The sequence below is a fragment of the Leopardus geoffroyi genome, chromosome E2 (assembly GCF_018350155.1).
Source record: "Leopardus geoffroyi isolate Oge1 chromosome E2, O.geoffroyi_Oge1_pat1.0, whole genome shotgun sequence".
Taxonomy (NCBI): Eukaryota; Metazoa; Chordata; class Mammalia; order Carnivora; family Felidae; genus Leopardus; species Leopardus geoffroyi.
The window spans coordinates 53,946,245-53,963,621 of record NC_059335.1 but is presented as its reverse complement, the minus strand read 5'-3'; the positions used below and the strand labels follow the sequence as shown (position 1 = coordinate 53,963,621).

The window sequence follows — 17,377 nt, the reverse complement described above, 5'->3', positions numbered from 1 at the left end:
TGGGCTGAGAAATTGTCAAACACCGGGCTGGAGCCCTCGGGGCCTGAAGCTGGTTGCTGGCCACCAAATACTGGGGAATAGAACTGAATTGCGTGAATAACCAAAGAGTTCAGGGAAAAGCCGAGATCTCCTACCTTTGGGGCTATGAGAAGATGAGAAAGGGCCATCAAATTTAACCTTTTACCCGATAATTTAGAACTTTTCTGGCCATGTGGTCTAAAAATAAGCCCTTGAAATCCTTCTATGGTGATGTCAGAATAAATTAATTTTCTATCTCTGCCAAATCTGGTGGGAAGTTCTTGGTTATATTGAACCAAAATTATCTCACTATGGTGCCCGTCCACTCATGCGTTCTCTGTGTCATACATCACCTTCCGTGGACTTCTCACGCCAGATGAACGTCTGCCTTCCCATTCTCTCTTCTCCCATCCACATGACTCCTATGGTTCCTGTAATGTCAGGTTTCAGGAGGTCATTTCACATCTCTCTTACTAGACTTCTTAAAAGCAAGTTTGTTTTATCTTTAGCTTTGAATCTCACAGCTTAGCAGAGTGCCCGATTTATAGCATACACAGAGTCAAGTTTGCTTGAATTTATACCGTCGGTAATGGAGCATAATGGAACGGGCCCAGGACACTCAGTAGAGAATTGGGTTTGAAGTTTGCCCATGCTGCCTTTGAACCGTGTGGATTGGGCAAAGCAATTCTCCTCTCCGAGTCATAGATTCCTGTCTCTATGGCAGCTACCTGGGGTTGTTTTGAGGATAAAATGTGTGAATTATGGGAGCATATTATGCAAATGGGAAGGGTTGTCTCAGTGCCCTTGAAGCCAGAGCAGATCTCGTCCTCTTCTGTTTGGCAGTCCTTCAAATATTCACAGGAAGAGATCTCACACTCCATATCCCAAGCTGACAATATATATATAATGACTACCTGTGAGATGCCCAGATTTAAAGCTCTGGGTTTCAGGTATCTGCTCTACTGTTTAATAGCTGTGTGATCTTGGGCAAAGTACTGCTCCATGCCTCAGTTTCTCCGTCTGTAATTGTGGGATCTAAAGGCGGGACCCATTTTATAAGGTAGATGTGAGGGGGCACCTGAGTGGCTCAGTCACTTAAGCGTCGGACTTTGGCTCAGGCCATGATCTCGTGGTTTGTCAGTTCAAGCCCCGCATCTGGCTCTGTGCTGACAAATTGGAGCCTGGAACCTGCTTCCGATTCTGTATCTCCTTCTCTCTCTGCCCCTCCCCCACTCGCACTGTCTCTCTGTCTCTCTCAGAAATAAATAAACATTAAAAAAAATGGTAAGATGGATGTGAAGATTGGCTAAGATATTGGGTATCCAAGCTGAGGACATCTCCTGACATGCAGCAATTAATCAGTTGATCTTAATGTCCCATAATTTCCATCGGACTGAGGATGAGAAGTTGATCATTTTCCACTCTTCAGGCCACACCTTCCACTGACCTGGGGTTCTGTGTTGCCCGCACACCTCACAGACTGAGGTGGAAAAAAGGAAAGAAGGAGGTTCATAATAAAGAGAGCGAGGGCAAAGGCTGGAGCCCCAGCCCTCGCTTTTGTAAGAGCAGGGTTCGTAGCATCAGCACCCGTGTCTTCTGGTCCCGTCTAGGCACCTGAGCTCAGGCATGGTCTCTTACCCTCTAGACGGTGCCCTGTTCCCTCTGAGGGAGAGCATTTACTTTGGAATCTTTTGGAGGTGCCATCAGACCTCCACTACCTCTCCCCCTCTCCTCCCTGCCCTCCTCCCCAGGCTGCTGGCCAGGTGCCTCGGGCAGGGAGCCCCCTCTCGCGCCACAGGGAGCCCTGGACAAGACGCATGCCGACAACCACTTGAAACCGCAGCGTGTACTTGAGCATGAGCCGGACGGGGCTTTGCGGCAAAGCACGCAGCTCCCGAGCAGCAGACCCTGGCTTTATTCACGCGGTGCAAGAGCGAGCCACGTCCTGCCATCTGTCCTCTGCCGTTTCTCCTCCTCCAGAAAGAATATAATAAATTAAACATAGTATGAAATGCAAAAAGGTTACATTGAGACATATACTATTTGAAGGTTTAATTCATTTTTCTAGTGTATAAGACACAAGGCTATTAAATTTTTAAAGCCGTGATCTCCTAAACTCTCTACTTTATGAGGGCTTTCTTCATAAAGATAAATGGTTTCCTTGCCAAATCAAATGCAGATTTGAAACAAATTAAGTTAATGTTCAATGGTACAAGGTAGAATGGATGGGGGAACTGTTTTATTTTGCATTGTAATAGCCATACACACCTAAATCAATAGCTGTGGAAAAAAGGCAATAATATCGCGTAACTGCAGGAAATGAAATATAGTGGCTGGGTGGGGGGGAGCAGACTGCAAAAAGAAAGGGTTTGTATTGGAATAATGACATTTCATTAAACAGGGAAGGAGTAGTATTGAAGAGAAGTCCATAGCAGTAAATTCTATTTCGTATAATAACACTTGAGACAAGTTAAAGTTGGCTGGGTATTGTGATAAAGGATAATGCTGTCGTCAGTCCGTGCATTGTGCTGTAATTTTCTGTTTAAAGAAAACCTGAGATATTAAAGAGGCAGCGTATGTTTTCAGAGTGCGTCCCCATTCTCCTAACCTTTTGCTTAATTTGGTACAAGCCCCAATAATCTGTCTGAAAGTCAGCAGTTGGATAAGAAAGGTGGCCTAGTTTTTTTTTTTTTTTTCTAATTCCTTTTGAATAAAGCCAACAGGTTTCCTTTTAATTTATGATTATGATTATGATTATGGTAGGGAGTAGGGCAGGGACAAAGGGATTTGCTATTAAAGAAAGGGGCTTTTTCAACAGTTGTGAGAAAGAGATAGGTTCACAGAGCTGCCGTTTCCCAACATATCCCTGCCCACCCCTGGGCTGTGGAATAGCTACCTACAACGTGCCCGGGAGACCCAAACTCCTTGGCCCCCAGAGGTGCAGGGGCCTGCCTTTCGGATATCCCTGTGTGAAAACCATTTTGACTAACTCATTGCCGTCTTCTCAAACTGGCTCCAAAAGAGCTTGGACAAGGACCGTCATTCTCCTCCCCCAGCCACAGCCCCTGTGGGTGCGTTCTTGGATCTCCCTGGTGCTTTGAAATCAGCCCGTGGGGGCTGAGAACTTGAACCTTCAGAGGAGCTGCTGAATGTTTTTTCATTCTGCTCCCTTCCCTGGAGGAGACAGAAGCACCTTTTCTATTTGCCACATATACACCTCCCTGGCTGCGCCTAAGGGGTGCTTACACAGCAAGCAAGATCCTAGGGGAGTCACCTTCTCCGGGAAGCTTTCCTTGCCCTCGCCAATTAGATGAGCTTTTCAGTCTCCATTCACAGCGCTGCTTTGGAGCGGGAAGGCAGGACAGTGCGCTTTACTCTATTACCTCAACTAACCCCGCCAGCATAATGGGAAGCAGGTATCACAGTTAAACACGTGGGCTCTGGAAGACGCACCACCCAATGCCAAACAGTAGCCCTGCAGTCTTGCGCAATTCCCTTAACCTCTCTGTTCCTCAGTTTCCTCATCTGTAAAGTGGTTCCCACCCCTCAGGGATCTTGTTGGCATTAGATGGCAGGATGCACATGAAGCGATCATCGGTGTCTGGGGTGCAGAACGTTCGGTATTGTTCAGTGTTAGTTGGTGCTGGTATTGGGGCCCTTATCTTTGTCATTAAAAACACGATCACAGATTATTCTCCCCTATTTGCGTTTCAGGAACTTGAAGCTCAGTGGTGCATGCCGCCCATAGAATGCACTCAATAAAACCTCCTTCCCATCGTCCCTTCCTTCTTTCCCGGAGTGCTCGCAGTGCTGTAGGGTAATTTTATGCACATAAAGGGTCCCTCTCCCAAGCTGATGAATAGAAAGGGTTGCTTTGTTGAATAGGAAAGGAATGTTAGGTTTGTTTGTTTAATACATTAATCTGTAAATAATGCCTCAGCTGTCTCCACCCCAGACAGGTGCCTCAGTGCCTCTGGGTGTCTGAGCCTCCCAAGGTAAGCCCATTTACCAAATGCTGCTTTAATGACTAGGAAGCATTACATAAACTGTAATAAAAGAGCTCTGATTAGACAACCAAGGGTATAAACAGAGCACATTTAATTACCCACCAAGCACAGCTCTTGGAATTAGGTCTCACGGTTATTCTGCTCCCATATATTCCAAGTCACTCTCCACTTTCCCTGTGCTGGAGAACATCCTGAAGCCTCAGCCCTGAAGACACTGGCAGGGGCCCTTGTGGGAGACACACAGAAGCGGAAGACATGTTCTGCCTAGTGCCCAGGGTTGAGCGGGGGCCTGGGCACCCAGCTCCCAGAGCAGGCACAGCGCAAGAAGGTCTGAGAGGACCGTGTGGTTCTCAGATACCAGACTGCGGGAGCGCCAGAAGGAGACCTGTCTTTGCAAATTCTGCAGTGGGCTGTGGCTAGAGAGGGTGAAGCCACGATGCATTGTCCCCAGGCACCACTTACCCTCAATTTCCTGCTGGCGTGACCAGGAGAGAAGCCTTCTTCATTCCATCTGGGCGTGGCATGGCTTGGGTCTGCACCGGGCGGGGGGGGGGGGGGGGTTGGGGGTGGGGGGTGGGGGGTGGGGAGGGTGATTCTCTTGAACTCCCTCGGCCTCCATACCTGCCCGGCCAGTCTTCCCTCCCCAGCTCATAGGTCTATAATGCCTCATATACTGGCGTGAGTGAGCGTGGAGACTCCAGTCCCCTGCCTGGTTCCTATCAAAACACTGTCTCTTCCTAGCTAGGTGTCCTCAGGAAAATAACTCGGCCTCTCTGAACTTTTGTTTCCTTCTGAACTGAAGGAGACTCATCACGGTGATGATGATCTGAAGGTTAAATCAGATGCGCAACCTCTAATATTGTGCCTGACCGATAACACGGGTTTAAGAAATGCGAGCTATTGTTAGTAGCTGGAGACAGACTCACCAGGTGTGCAAGAGGCAAAAATTCAACCAGTGTGGACGGCTTAGGAGAGAATTTCTCATCATCTGCCCCCCACCACGCAACCGCCACCTCTTACATTGACATTAGGGTCTCATTTGATAGGTGCATAGCCTAGGGGTAAGCATATGGACTCTGCAACCAGACCTCTCAAGTTTGGACCTCAGCTCCAGCCCCTCAGTCTCTGGCACCCTTTATGCCCCATTTTCATCATCCTGTGAAATGGGGGCACTGGTAGAAACTTCTTCAATAAGGTCAGAGTGAGGATGAAATGAGCTAATATAAGTTGAGTGTTGGAATGAGGAGAGTGCCCAAAACATTGTCCGCAGTGGAAACAGATGCTGTTCTTCCGTATGACTACCAAGTGTAAGAACAAGTATCTAGGTGAGGGAGAAAGAAATTGAGGCCCAGATGTGACACAGGGGATTTCCCCAAGGTTACAGAGTGAGGAAGTGACCGATCTGGGTAAAACAGAGACACCGGTGCTGTTAACCCTCCGCTGTCTCATGTTAATGAGCCACCTCTGCTTTGCCCACTCCTCCTCCGGGACACTCCGTCTCCTCCCCATCAGCTGGCTCATCCTGGAAGCCCCAGCCCATCGCGTCTGCCAGAAATCAGCCGATCCTTCTCCTGAGCCCCTTTGGAATTAGTGCCCTTGCCACGTGTGTCTGTCTTCTGACACTTCCCACACAGCACAATACAGCATCTGCCCTTGCTGTGACTCTGTTTCCACTGTCCTAGAGGCCCCTTGATTGCCTAGAAGAGCCTGTTAACCAATCAGTGTCTGATGGCTTGACTAGTGAGTAGCAGGTAATAAATATCAGTTGGACTGAAGAGCCAAAGAAAGAAGGATGGAAGGAAGGGAGGGTGGTAACTTTGGTTGGTGGAATTTTAAGTACACTTGACTTTCTATTTTTTCTCAGAACCTTTCCTAAAATTTGAACCATGAGAATGGCATAATCACGTACAAATGAGGTACATGATAACTGTTTGCAAACCCAGGATTGATTCTCAAGTTTTCTGGGAACTGCAAAGGTCATTAGCTTTGTAACCAAGAGACACTGGGTTTGAATCTTGGTTCTGCAAATTACTAAAGTCTCAGTGTACTCACTAGTGAAATAGGCATTCGGATCACCTAGCCTGTGAGGCTTTTGTGACAATTAGAAATCAATGATGGGATGGGCACCCCGGTGTTTCAGTCATTTAAGCATCGGACACTTGATCTTGGCTCAGGTCATGATCTCACAGTTCATGAGTTCGAGCCCCACATCAGGCTGTACGTGCAGAGTCCCCTTCGAATCTTCTGTCCACCCCCTCCCTCTGCCCCTCCCCCTGCTCTCTCTTTCTCTCAAAAATAAATAAACATTAAAAAAAAAAAAAAGAAACAGAAGACAGATACTTGCAGGGGATTTGCATCGTCTGCCTTGGGCACTTGGTTAGTTTCTACTCGTTGCTATAACAAATAAGCCAGACTTGCTGGCTTAAAAGTGTGCACGCATGGGGCACTTGGGTAGCTCAGTCGGTTAAGCATCATCCAACTTCGGCTCAGGTCATGATCTCACAGTTGATGGGTTTGAGCCCCGCATCGGGCTCTGTGCTGACAGCTCAGAGTCTGGAGCCTGCTTCGGATTGTGTGCCTCCTTCTCTCTGCCTCTCCCACGCTTGTGCTCTGTCTCTCTGTCTCTGGAAAATAAATAAAAGTTAAAAAAAATAAAAAAATATAAAACTACGCACACACATTATCTTACAGTTTCAGGGGTCAGAAGTCTGATACGGGTCTCACTGCACTAAAATCAATGTGTTGGCTGTGCTGCACGCTTTCTGGAGCCTCCGGGGCTGGGGCGGGTGGGAATCTGTTTCCTTTCTTCTAGCTCTTAGAAGTCACCCGAATTCCTTGGCTCCTGGCCTCATCCTCCCTCTCCAAAGCCAGCAGCGCCTCATCTTCACATCTTTGACTCTGAACCTCCTGTCTCCCCTCTTCGTTTATAAGGTCCCAGGTGTTGACACTGGGCTGTCTTAGACCATCCAGGATAATCTCCTGATCTCAAGATTCTTAACCCAATCACATCCGAAGGTGACACAACTCACATGTTCTAGGGATTAGTATGCAGACATCTCTGGGGGCCATTTTTCCTGTCTGCCCCACATTCCATGAAGATCTCCCACAAGGGGTCCTGAGTGGTGATTAAGGGAAATGCAGAGTAATCTGCCAAAGGCTTTGGCAAGCGGGGCTTGGGCCTGTGGATAGGGAAACATGGAGAAAGAGTTTTCTGTTTGAGTTTATTATTACCCTTTTCCTAAAAGGGCATTTCCATTTTAGTAGGAGGTGATAATCGTGATGCCAACGGCCCTTTATTGAACGTCCTCAAAGAGTCACTCACTTTGCAAAGTGCCTGACCACAGAAATTTATTTAGTCTTTATAATAACCCAGCAAAGCATTATTTCCATCCTGTTCAAGGTCCCATAGCTATTTTACTGTGCAGGTGGAATTTGAAGGCATGTCAGTCTGACCTGAAGCCCCAGTTTGTTTCCCCTAGGACATAGTAGTTTTTGGAAAAGAATTCCTTACTTTTTCCATGGACTGAGCTCCTGGTCAACAGTCTCTCTTTCTCAGCCAGATGTGGACAGACGCAAAATGAGGGGCCAGTGATGCCTTTTTTTTGCTGGAACACTAGCTTGACTGGGGAGATCTGGGCCGGCAAGAGCTCAGTCATCTGCTCTTTTCTCACTGCCCTTGGAGACGCAAGCCAATCCGGAGAACAGGATTTCCCTCCAGCCCGACATCAAAAGGTTCCAGTCAGGGGCGCGCTGGGCCAGGATGCTGTTAGCATGGGATATTAACCAAACACACTTCACCCCTGTGTTTGTCAGGGATGGTTGTGTCTTTGACGCAGCCTCATTCCTTGGACTTAATTAAAACCCAGTTCCCTCTTTTATTCAATTTATGAGGCCTAGCCGGCAGGATTAAGCGATTACAGACAAAAAGCCCCATTTGTGAAACACTCCTAAACTCAAGCTGTTACGCTGCTTACTTGTACTCCATTAAATTAATAAGGAATGAATCGGCTGATCCATTATGAATAAAGCAGTGGGGAGTCTCTGCCCCGGCTCATACTTCCTGCTCCCTCCTCAGAGAACATTTGTGTAAAATGATTATGTTCATATTCATTCAGTTGGAATTCTCTAAAAGTGGAATGCATAAATTACTCTAAAGACACAGAGTTTATCTTAAACATTAACTACGAAGGGTGAATTAATAAGACTATTATAAAGCCATTAGCATTCAGAGTATTTACCTACAGTTGCAGTATACCTAAACCATATTCAGCCCACAGTTGCCATTTGTGTTGGGTGATCAAGCTAGTTTATTTTAGCTCACAGTTCATTTAAACTCGTAACACACCCTTGAATATTCAGGTTTCTACTAGCTTCTTTTTTTAGGGCTCCTCTCAGTTGGAAATTGACTGCTGTTATCCTGATTCAACCACAAACCTCTGTCTGGCAACCGTTGTACCCAAATGTTTCCAAATGTTGGTTGTTTAACGCTACAGAATAGGAATCAAGAGGCTAACCTTAGTCAGATGAAATGTGAGTTCACATATTGAGGTCCCGAGAAGTTAATTTTCTAAGGGGTGTGGGGAACACAGTTGGAGAGAGGGGCCATTGGAGGATTTTTAGTTGACCACAAGCCCAGGCTGTTTGGGGAGGGTAACAGGGTTTTGTAGAAGTCAAATCGTCAAATCTTACTTTATCCAGGATTTTCCAACCCGAAAAGTCCTGACGTTTGGAGCTGGATTGTTCTTTATTGTGGGGCTGTCCTGCGTGTTGCAGATGCTTAGCAGCATCCCAGGTCCAATTCGCCAGATAGCAGTAGCAACAGTTGCTCCCTCCCTAGCGGCTGTGACAACCAAAAACGTTTCCAGATATTGCCAGGTCTCTCCTGGGGAGGAGAATAGTCCAGAGTAGACCCTGGTTGAGGTTGAGAGCAACTTAATTCTCACTAACAATTAACAATAGCGTTAATCTATGTAATCCTCCAAATACTGGTTTATATTGTGGAATATACACCTGCTCAGAGACGGTCGCTTCTCTGTCCTTCATCTGGTGGGGACACGATAGCTTGGAAAGAGGAACCACTTCGTGCTCTAAAACCATCCCCTCCCTTCTCTGCCATCCTATCTCCTGCTTACAGATTAATTTCTCATTCTAGGGTTGAGTAATAAAGCAGAAGCCCGCCAGAGAGAATTTCCACAGGCTTTACATCTACCTTCCCACCCGCATGTGTGTCCACGCACCCTGCCTTCCCCTGGTAGTGTAACTCAGAATCAAGTCTAAAGTTCTTACTGTCTGACTCTATATTTTAAATTCTTTATTGTCACCTGAAAGGACTTCCAGACAAGGGGGATGCTTCCAAACCAGGACCTGAGGTGTTGCCCCTCCGCTGCTTAAGATTCCAACATGAACACGTTGCTGCAAACGTGTTCCCTTCTGTAAGAGATCCCTTCTCTAAGAGATTCCTGCTCTCGAGGCCCCCCAGCTGTCAGGGACTCAGATGCCCTGAAATCCAGGCTGTCTAAGCTTAGAATGGCGAGCTCTCTCCCTCTTGCCATGGTCAAATCCACCCTTCAACACAATCTTGTATTCCAGGTCTCACTCCCATTCCAGGGCGTCTCCGGAAGCGGGCGGAAGTGGTTCTGAGCCAAGCTCGCAGGAGGAAGCGGGGCACATGGCAGCAGATGCAGGTGTCGGGGTTGACTTAAAGCGTGTGGAAGTTCTCTTTTGATGGCTTCTACTTTCCTGCTTGAGGCTGGACTGGGAATTTTGTCTGTTACGAGGCAGTGCTCTCCTTGTCGTGGGCCCAGAAGCTGAGACCGAGAGAGAGGGACCAGTTAACTTACTCAGTGACACACGTCCAGTGAGAGGCAGGAAGAGGGAGGAGTGCTGATTGCCTGAAACCCAATCTTCTGACCCTCTGACCTCAGCATTCTGCTTTCTTACCATCTTCAAATTACCATGGTCATTACAACCTATCAAAAACCAACTCTTCATTGCCAGGACTGAGCACTGAGTAATTAAATGCATTAAAAGTCTGCTCTGTACCTGGGGTTTTGAGCTCTTATACTGCCATTTTTTCTTCTTCTTTCTTCTAAATAGTACAGTAAGCGCTTTTACATTGGCTGGTTTTCCTCTTGCGTCTCTAACTTTTTCACCTTTTCTCTCCGCGTCAGCTGTCGTCGTGGCTCGTGTATCCTCAAGTTTTAAGAGGAAGGAGAAAGGAAGCCAGGGAGATGGATAACCAGCGACGTGGCTGTTCATCACCTGCTCCTTGGCTAAAGGCAGTAGTGGGCGTCGCTCAGTACAGAAGGAACTCTCCGTGTGGACTGTGTGTATGTGCAGCAGGGCCTCTGCCGTCCTGGGACAGGGTGACACCCCGGCTGATGTTGGATTAGCTGCATGCGCCGAGACAAGTTACTTACAACGAGTCTCAATTTTCTCATCTAAAAAATTCATAACCCGTGCCCCTCGGTGCTGCCGTGGATAAAGCGAGTCCACTTATTAAGGCGCCTGCTAAGTGGTCCTGGCACACCCTTTACGCATACAACTGGAGTCAGGAGCACTCTCCCCCGTGGGGCCCCTAAACTCCTCATCCCCAGCCCAGTGGGAAGGATTAATGCATTCTTTCTTGAAAGAACTTCGTGTACATATGGAATTGGCAAAAGTCTGGCTCTTTGGCCTGATTCCAAGCAAAACTAATCATCAGAAACTTCATGCAGATTTACGATTACTTTTTCTATAACAGGGTGAGGCCCAGGCTGCTAAGACAGAATTAAAAAGGGGCTGGTACAAGCAGAGAAGGCTCAGGTGTTCACAAGGAAGGATTTTCACGCAGGGCACCGCATGTGCAACTCTGACTCAAGGTTGGCTGTAAATTAGCATCAAGTGTTAAAACAGCCCAGCGCCCCTTGCTTAAGATTGTTGTGATGAGTCCTCACAACTGGGCTATGGGCTTTCATTTAAGGCTAATGAAGAGTCACATTGGATCTTCTCAATATAGTATGCATGATCCAACACATAATTTAATGTTATGAAGGCTGATGGGCACACAGAGGTCTTTCTCACTGTGGATGGGATGGCCATGGCTTTGAGCTATAAGCCCGGGTTCCAGACCACATCTTGCCACATACTAACTGTGAGATCTGTAACGAACCATCGTCTTTCTCTGCCCCGATCCCCGTTTATAAAATGGCAGATTAAGGTCAGGATGGAGGGCATCAGCTGCAGGCAGCCTGCAGAAACAGTTTGCTACACACTGGCTATATACACTTTGAGGAGACATTAAATTTATTACCGGTACTAAAAAATTGGCGGAGTTCACATACAAAAAAAAAACCGTGCATTTTTGGCCTCTTCGAGAAAGCTGGGGGATTGGGCAACAAGCTTTGCATTTCGTAATGGCAGCAGGTGGATGGTGCTGATCCGTAGTTACTGCATTTTGCTTGGTCACAGGCTGGTTTTTCAGCCTGCCACTGTCCCCACCATCCCCTCTCAGTGCCACCTGGCCTCCGTTATCTATCTCTATATTTTCTCTTCCCTGCGTTATAGTTTGAAATCCCTGTATTGCGAAAACTCTTCTAGTTTTTGAACAATTGATTGATTTAGGATTTTGAGGATGGTGTGATGTGTGGAATTATCTGAGTAAAAGTACTGTTGCCAGGGAAATATTTTAGTGAGACAAAAATCTAGTACTCTTGTACTAACACACCTAAGATGCTTCTGGCTCAATTTATGCGATAAGTTAATTTTGAAAGCCTACTACTATGTGAAAATGTTTGCTGGCATATACTGGAGATACAAGGTTGAACAAAGGTTGGTGGGTAAGGAAGACAGAAAATAAATAAGCAAACGGCCAAACGAATGTTAATGAAATGAACATCTGAGAGAATTCCAATATCACAGAAGAACAGATTTCATGAAAAAGAACCATTCAGGGGGATGTCCCTTCAGGCTGGGGGGTTGCCATTTAAGCGGAGAATCGGGGATGCCGAAGAAGGCGAAAAAGGTCAGTGTGGCTGGACTTTAGTGGGTCAGAAGACAGAGGAGGTAGAGAGGGATCTGGGTAGTAGGCAGTGGCTAGAGCAACAGGGCTTTGGAGGACCTGACTGAGAGCCCAGCTTGATTTTTCAAAGCTTAGGGATGAAACAGATGGGGCCATTCATGAACACCCACTCTGGCATGGATCAGGAATCTTGCTCAGGGAACCCACTGAGTCATTAAACAAATAGGCCCTCCTCGCGAGGTCATCCAACTTTCTGACCCTCCCACTGTGCCCTTTCCCCATATTATCAGTGGCCCACTGAGTTGATGTCATTAAGGATATCATTTACAGATAGAGGTTGCTTTTCTTGCACAGGTCATGATGGAGTCGTTTAAAGAAAGAAAACGAGCACTTCCTGAAAATGCTCCACTTGCCAGGTCTATTCCGTATGATTGAAAACAAAGAAACCCTTTGTACCAGACTATAAATGTGTATTGAAGTTCGCAGATGCTAAGTGTACAGGTTGATGGATTTCATGGTGAACAGCACCCAGATCAGGAAAGAAGGCCGTCAGTTCTCGAGGTACAACCTTGCACCCCTTGATCGCCCCCTACCCCTTCCAAGGGTGACCAGCGGCCCAGATTCTAACCCCAGAGCCCAGCGTTTTGCCTGTGTTTGAACCTTATGTAAGTAGAACCGGGTGGGTGCTTATGGGCTTGTTTTGCTCAGTATTATCCTTTGTGAGACCTGCTGTTGTGTTTCCATTACCCCAGTAGTTCCATATGTGGATATAGGGCCGCCCTTCAGTTTTACCGTAGACGGACATTTGGGTGGTTTGAGACTTTTGCGACTGGCGCTGCCCTGGACATCCGGGTACTTATGTCCTCATACTCATGCGCATGTATTTCTGAGGGCCGAATACCTACGCATCACGTTCTGCTTCACTACTTCGTACCAGACCGCTTTCTGTCCCTACAGCTTTTACCCGCATTTATGCTTTGCGTTTTTGCATCAACCTTTCGATGTAGCCATTTCATCCCCATTGGCAGATGAGGAAACAAGGGCTCGGAAAGGCACCGTCAGTCCCTCGAGGTCACAGAGTCGGTTGAGCCGCAGGGCGAGCACGCGAACTTGGATTTGTGTGGCTCCATCACACCACGAGCCCCCGATGATTCACTTGCTCCGTGGCCCCACCCACATGGCACCCCTTCACCAACCCGTGCCCTGACCCAGCCTGGGGGAATTAGTGGTGCTGCCGTCTGCTCCCCGGGCACCTGTGGGGCTCCCTGTGGCCGCCACGCGTGGTGAAGCCGCCGGCTCCGTGGTCAGACAGGCCGGCTCTGAGTGTCAGCGCCCCCGCTCGGCTCACGGAGACTCGTGGCAAGTTGCGTTTATTCCTTGGTGGGATGAGGGTAATGACGATGGTGACCTCACACCTGTGGTGTGAAGGTGGAAGACGTGACGTCAGCAGGTGCTCAGGCAGGACCTGCCCGTAGTATCGGCAGTCAACAGGTGAATGGACAGAGAGCGGCGTAGATACTCCCGCAGACGAGTAGTCACAGCTACCACGGTGGGTGCATGTGTGTGTGAGCCTCGTATGCCTGCAGTTAGCTCTGCATTTATCCCCACTTGACGGGCTTGGCATAACCTTTCTCCTTTTAGGGGTCTGGCTCTCCTCCTCCGTCACCGAAGAGATGCCAGCGGATTCAGATGAAACAAGCTTTTGTTGATCAACTACTCTCTGCCAGAAGCCTCTAGAACCGTCTCACCCATTAACTCCTTTATTTTAGTTAAGTAGTTAACTGAATTAAGTAATTAATCCATGCCCAATTTAAAGCTAGGGAAAGTAAGACTCAGAGAGGCAAAGCAACTTACCCCAAATCACCAGCTTCTGAGCAGCAGGGTCAAGTCAGTGTTGAGTGGCATTCCCAGAGTGGCACGTTTCTCCTGTTTCCTGCATCCTAGCATTGCCCTCCCGAGTCTTTGGTCCTCTGTGATTCTTCAAGGGCTTTCTGTGCTCCTGCCTAAGGAGAGTTTGGCAGAGGCCTGGTCTACACTTAGGAGAAGGAAGGGAATAAAGAAAGCGGAGGGGAACTCAGTGGGAAGCCAGAAAGCCAAGTCGCTGTGAGCAAATGAGTGTGACACATCCCCATGTCTTCTGTGTGAGTGGTTTTGCACTCCGACCTGGCTCAGCTCCTGTGTCGCACTTACAGTGCTGGGTTGAATAGTGTCCTCAAAATGCCTGTGTCCACACAAAAACTCAAAACGTGATCTGTTTTGGAAAGAGAGTCTTTGCAGATGTAAAGAGTCAGCATCCCGGGAGGCATGCTGGATTTAGGTGGGCTTTAAATCCAACAACAGGTGTCTTTATAAGTAAAGGAGAGGGCACAGAATTACGGAAAGAAGAGGCCGTGTGGTCGCAGAGGCAGCCCCCGGAAGCGAGGACAAAGGCAAGAGGCCATTTCTCCCTTAGAGCCTCCAGAAGAGCCAACTCTGTCTCCTCTTTGACTGGGGACTGCTGGCCTCTTGAACTGTGAGCGAATATATTTCTGTCCCTGGTGATCCGCTATGGAGCCCCAGGAAGTTCATCCACTCACAGGCTCTGCCTCTTGGGGAGCCCCTAACCTCTCTGGGCCCTGCTTGCACACATGGAAAATGGGTCTGGTGGCTGGGAAGCCCCTGGGGGACTTCTGAAGATTGTAGATAAAGCATAAGGAAAGAACCTCCACCAGGGCGGCTGATTGTGAAAACTCCCAGGCCGCGTTGTCCCTCGCTGGGTCTGGCCACTCTTGGGCCTGTGCAGGACACCAGCCCTCTCATCCAAGCTCCCCAAGGCGATGCTCGTGAGCCCTTTCCTGAGAATTTTGCAGCGGCCACTAGAATTCAGCACACCCTTGTTGCTTTTAGTTGCGAGCATGTATCGCCGAAGACGTGTATCCCCCTTAGAACCATAAACGCTCTAATAGCAGTAACGGGGCAGCCTCGATCATGACCAAACGTGATTACATTCCACATAAAAATATAAAAGCTCATTTGAGCCGGACTCCCTCTGGGCCCATTGCCTGCACTTTTATTGAAAACCCCACATTCCTGACTTCGTGAGCACTGATGTAAGGGCCCAGTGAGGCTGGATCTCGAGAACCCCTGTAAAGCCCCGAGGTGGCCTGGTGGGCTGGACTCAGCAGGAAATCCCTGATGTATTCTCAAGCACAGAGCCTCACACTTCATTGTCTGGCGACTCCTATCCTCTTGGACCTCCCTAGATCCCCTGTGCCAGCCCAGGCCTCTTGCTTTGCCCCTGCTAAAATGTAAGGCTGTGGAAGCAGGGAATTGGCCTGGCGTGTTCCCTGCTGTATCCTCAAGGCCCAGCCTGGTTCCCAGTGTGCAAGTGAACAGACGTCCCGGGACACCCCTCCCTTCTCCACACCTGGCCCTCTGGCATCCTCCTCACTAACCTCTGCTCCCCCCCTTTCCCGTCTCACCTTTCAGCCACACCCTACAACCTGAGAGTCAGCCAGTCAGGCTCTGTCATTCCCCCGTGTGCCATGCTGTTCAGTCTGGGGGGCTCTCCCTCCTCTGTGCCTCCCCAAATCACCCTGACCGGCCAGCAGCCCCTCACCTGCTCACCTGTCTGTGCCCATCTCTAGACTGTAAGCACTGCGAGGTCCTGGACAGTCTTCTTCACCCTTCTCTCCCAGGCCCTGGTGGATGTCTGGCTCGTGGCTTGTGCTTGATAAGTATTGGTCAAATCAGTTGGCAAACTGCTGAGAGAAAAACAAACACATCATCCTAAAGTAGACACAAAAGGGAGGGAAGAGGGTGGGGGAGATAGAGCACTCGGTCACTATGGTGGCAAGTACCATGGAACGTAGTTTTACAGGTCTTTTCCGTTGGATTCCTACACCAGCCACACGAAGAAGCCCCTGTTGTCCTCCCTCTCTTTTCCACGCAAGGGAAGAGTGGTCAGAGATGGTAACTTGGCTGGCGTCACATACGCTGGAGGCGTGCAGGGCCAGGATTTCAGTCCAGGTTTGTTTGACTCCAGATCCAAATTCACAGCACAGGGAGGATGTAAGAAAATGTAGGAACAGAGTCTTAATGTTTCCAGAAAGTGTAATTGTTAAAAGCCCAAAACTACGTGCCAAGGCCCAGGAGGGCCTGGGACAAATCGGTTCACTGCTCTGGACCTTGGTTTCCTCATCTGCACTGAAGGGCTGGAGACCTTTGTGAATTGGATTAGGTGATCTCAATACCCATCTAGCTCCAAAAGTATTCTGAAGTGTTGCACAATTTATGGAAAAAACATATATTTTGAAATTCGGTGATTGAGGCAACAGCTGTCAGCATGAGGTTTTTTTGTCCTATGCTTTAAAAATAGATTATACAGAACTGTGTGTGTGTGTGTGTGTGTGTGTGTGTGTGTGGCTGTGTATAGTCACATGCATACAAACCCATGAGTTGAACAATGACAGTTGTAGAGCTGTGGCTTCCTTTTAGACTGTTGTCCTCATGCATATCTCAGGGAAAACATAAGCAGCTTGCTGATAGAGATGCTCTGGAATCAAACCAAATAGCGTGGGCTTTGTCAACACTCTTGTCTTGATTTACCTGGATTTCTGTCCAAGTGGCATCCCTTCTCTAATTCCAGGAGACAGTCAGGTCAATATGAAAGGTGTGGGTTATGGAGGGCAGGAGGTGATGCTGAACGAGCCTGGGGGAACAGGTAAAGAAGGCAGGCCACTATCAAGACAGACATGTTGAGGGGCGCCTGGGTGGCTCAGTCGGTTAAGCGTCCAACTTCGGCTTAGGTCATTATCTCACGGTTCATGGGTTCGAGCCCCACATGAGGCTCTGTGCTACCAGCTCGGAGCCTGGAGCCTGCTTCCGATTCTGTGTCTCCCTCTCTCTTTGCCACTCCCCTGTTCGTACTCTCTCTCTCTCAAAAATAAATAAAAAAGGTTTAAAAAAATTTTAAAAAGACAGACATGTTGATAATACCTAACAAAGCAGGATGACTAGGTGGTATCATCAGTCCCACCATGGCTTACACCTGTTGTGACATGAGTCCCACGTGTGGTTTCCAAAAATATAGAGGCTAATTAAATGCTTAACAAGCTCTTAGTAGATTTTTCTGCAAGATGATTTCTTCTCTGTGGTAGAGGAATTACATTGTTCGTTCATTCACAACACACACACACACACACACACACACACACACTCCACCAATGTGCCACATACTGTACGTGGCGATGGCGAGCGGTCCTTGCCGTCACAGAGCTCCCAGTCTAGTTGGGAGTGTAGTAGACATAATAGTGCCCCCCTCGCCAAAGGTGTCTATGTTCTATTCCTAGACCCTGCGAACATGTTACTTTAC

At 48.2% G+C, this 17,377-nt stretch overlaps 1 long non-coding RNA gene across 1 annotated transcript; it reads right to left on the bottom strand.

Moving 5' to 3' along the window:
- Positions 1 to 12,776: 12,776 nt before the first annotated feature.
- Positions 12,777 to 16,212, bottom strand: LOC123577673. The gene is made up of 3 exons (XR_006702010.1): positions 15,864 to 16,212; positions 15,631 to 15,767; positions 12,777 to 14,027 (listed from the first exon to the last, which is right to left on the bottom strand). It is a non-coding gene; the product is annotated as an uncharacterized LOC123577673 (long non-coding RNA).
- Positions 16,213 to 17,377: the final 1,165 nt, after the last annotated feature.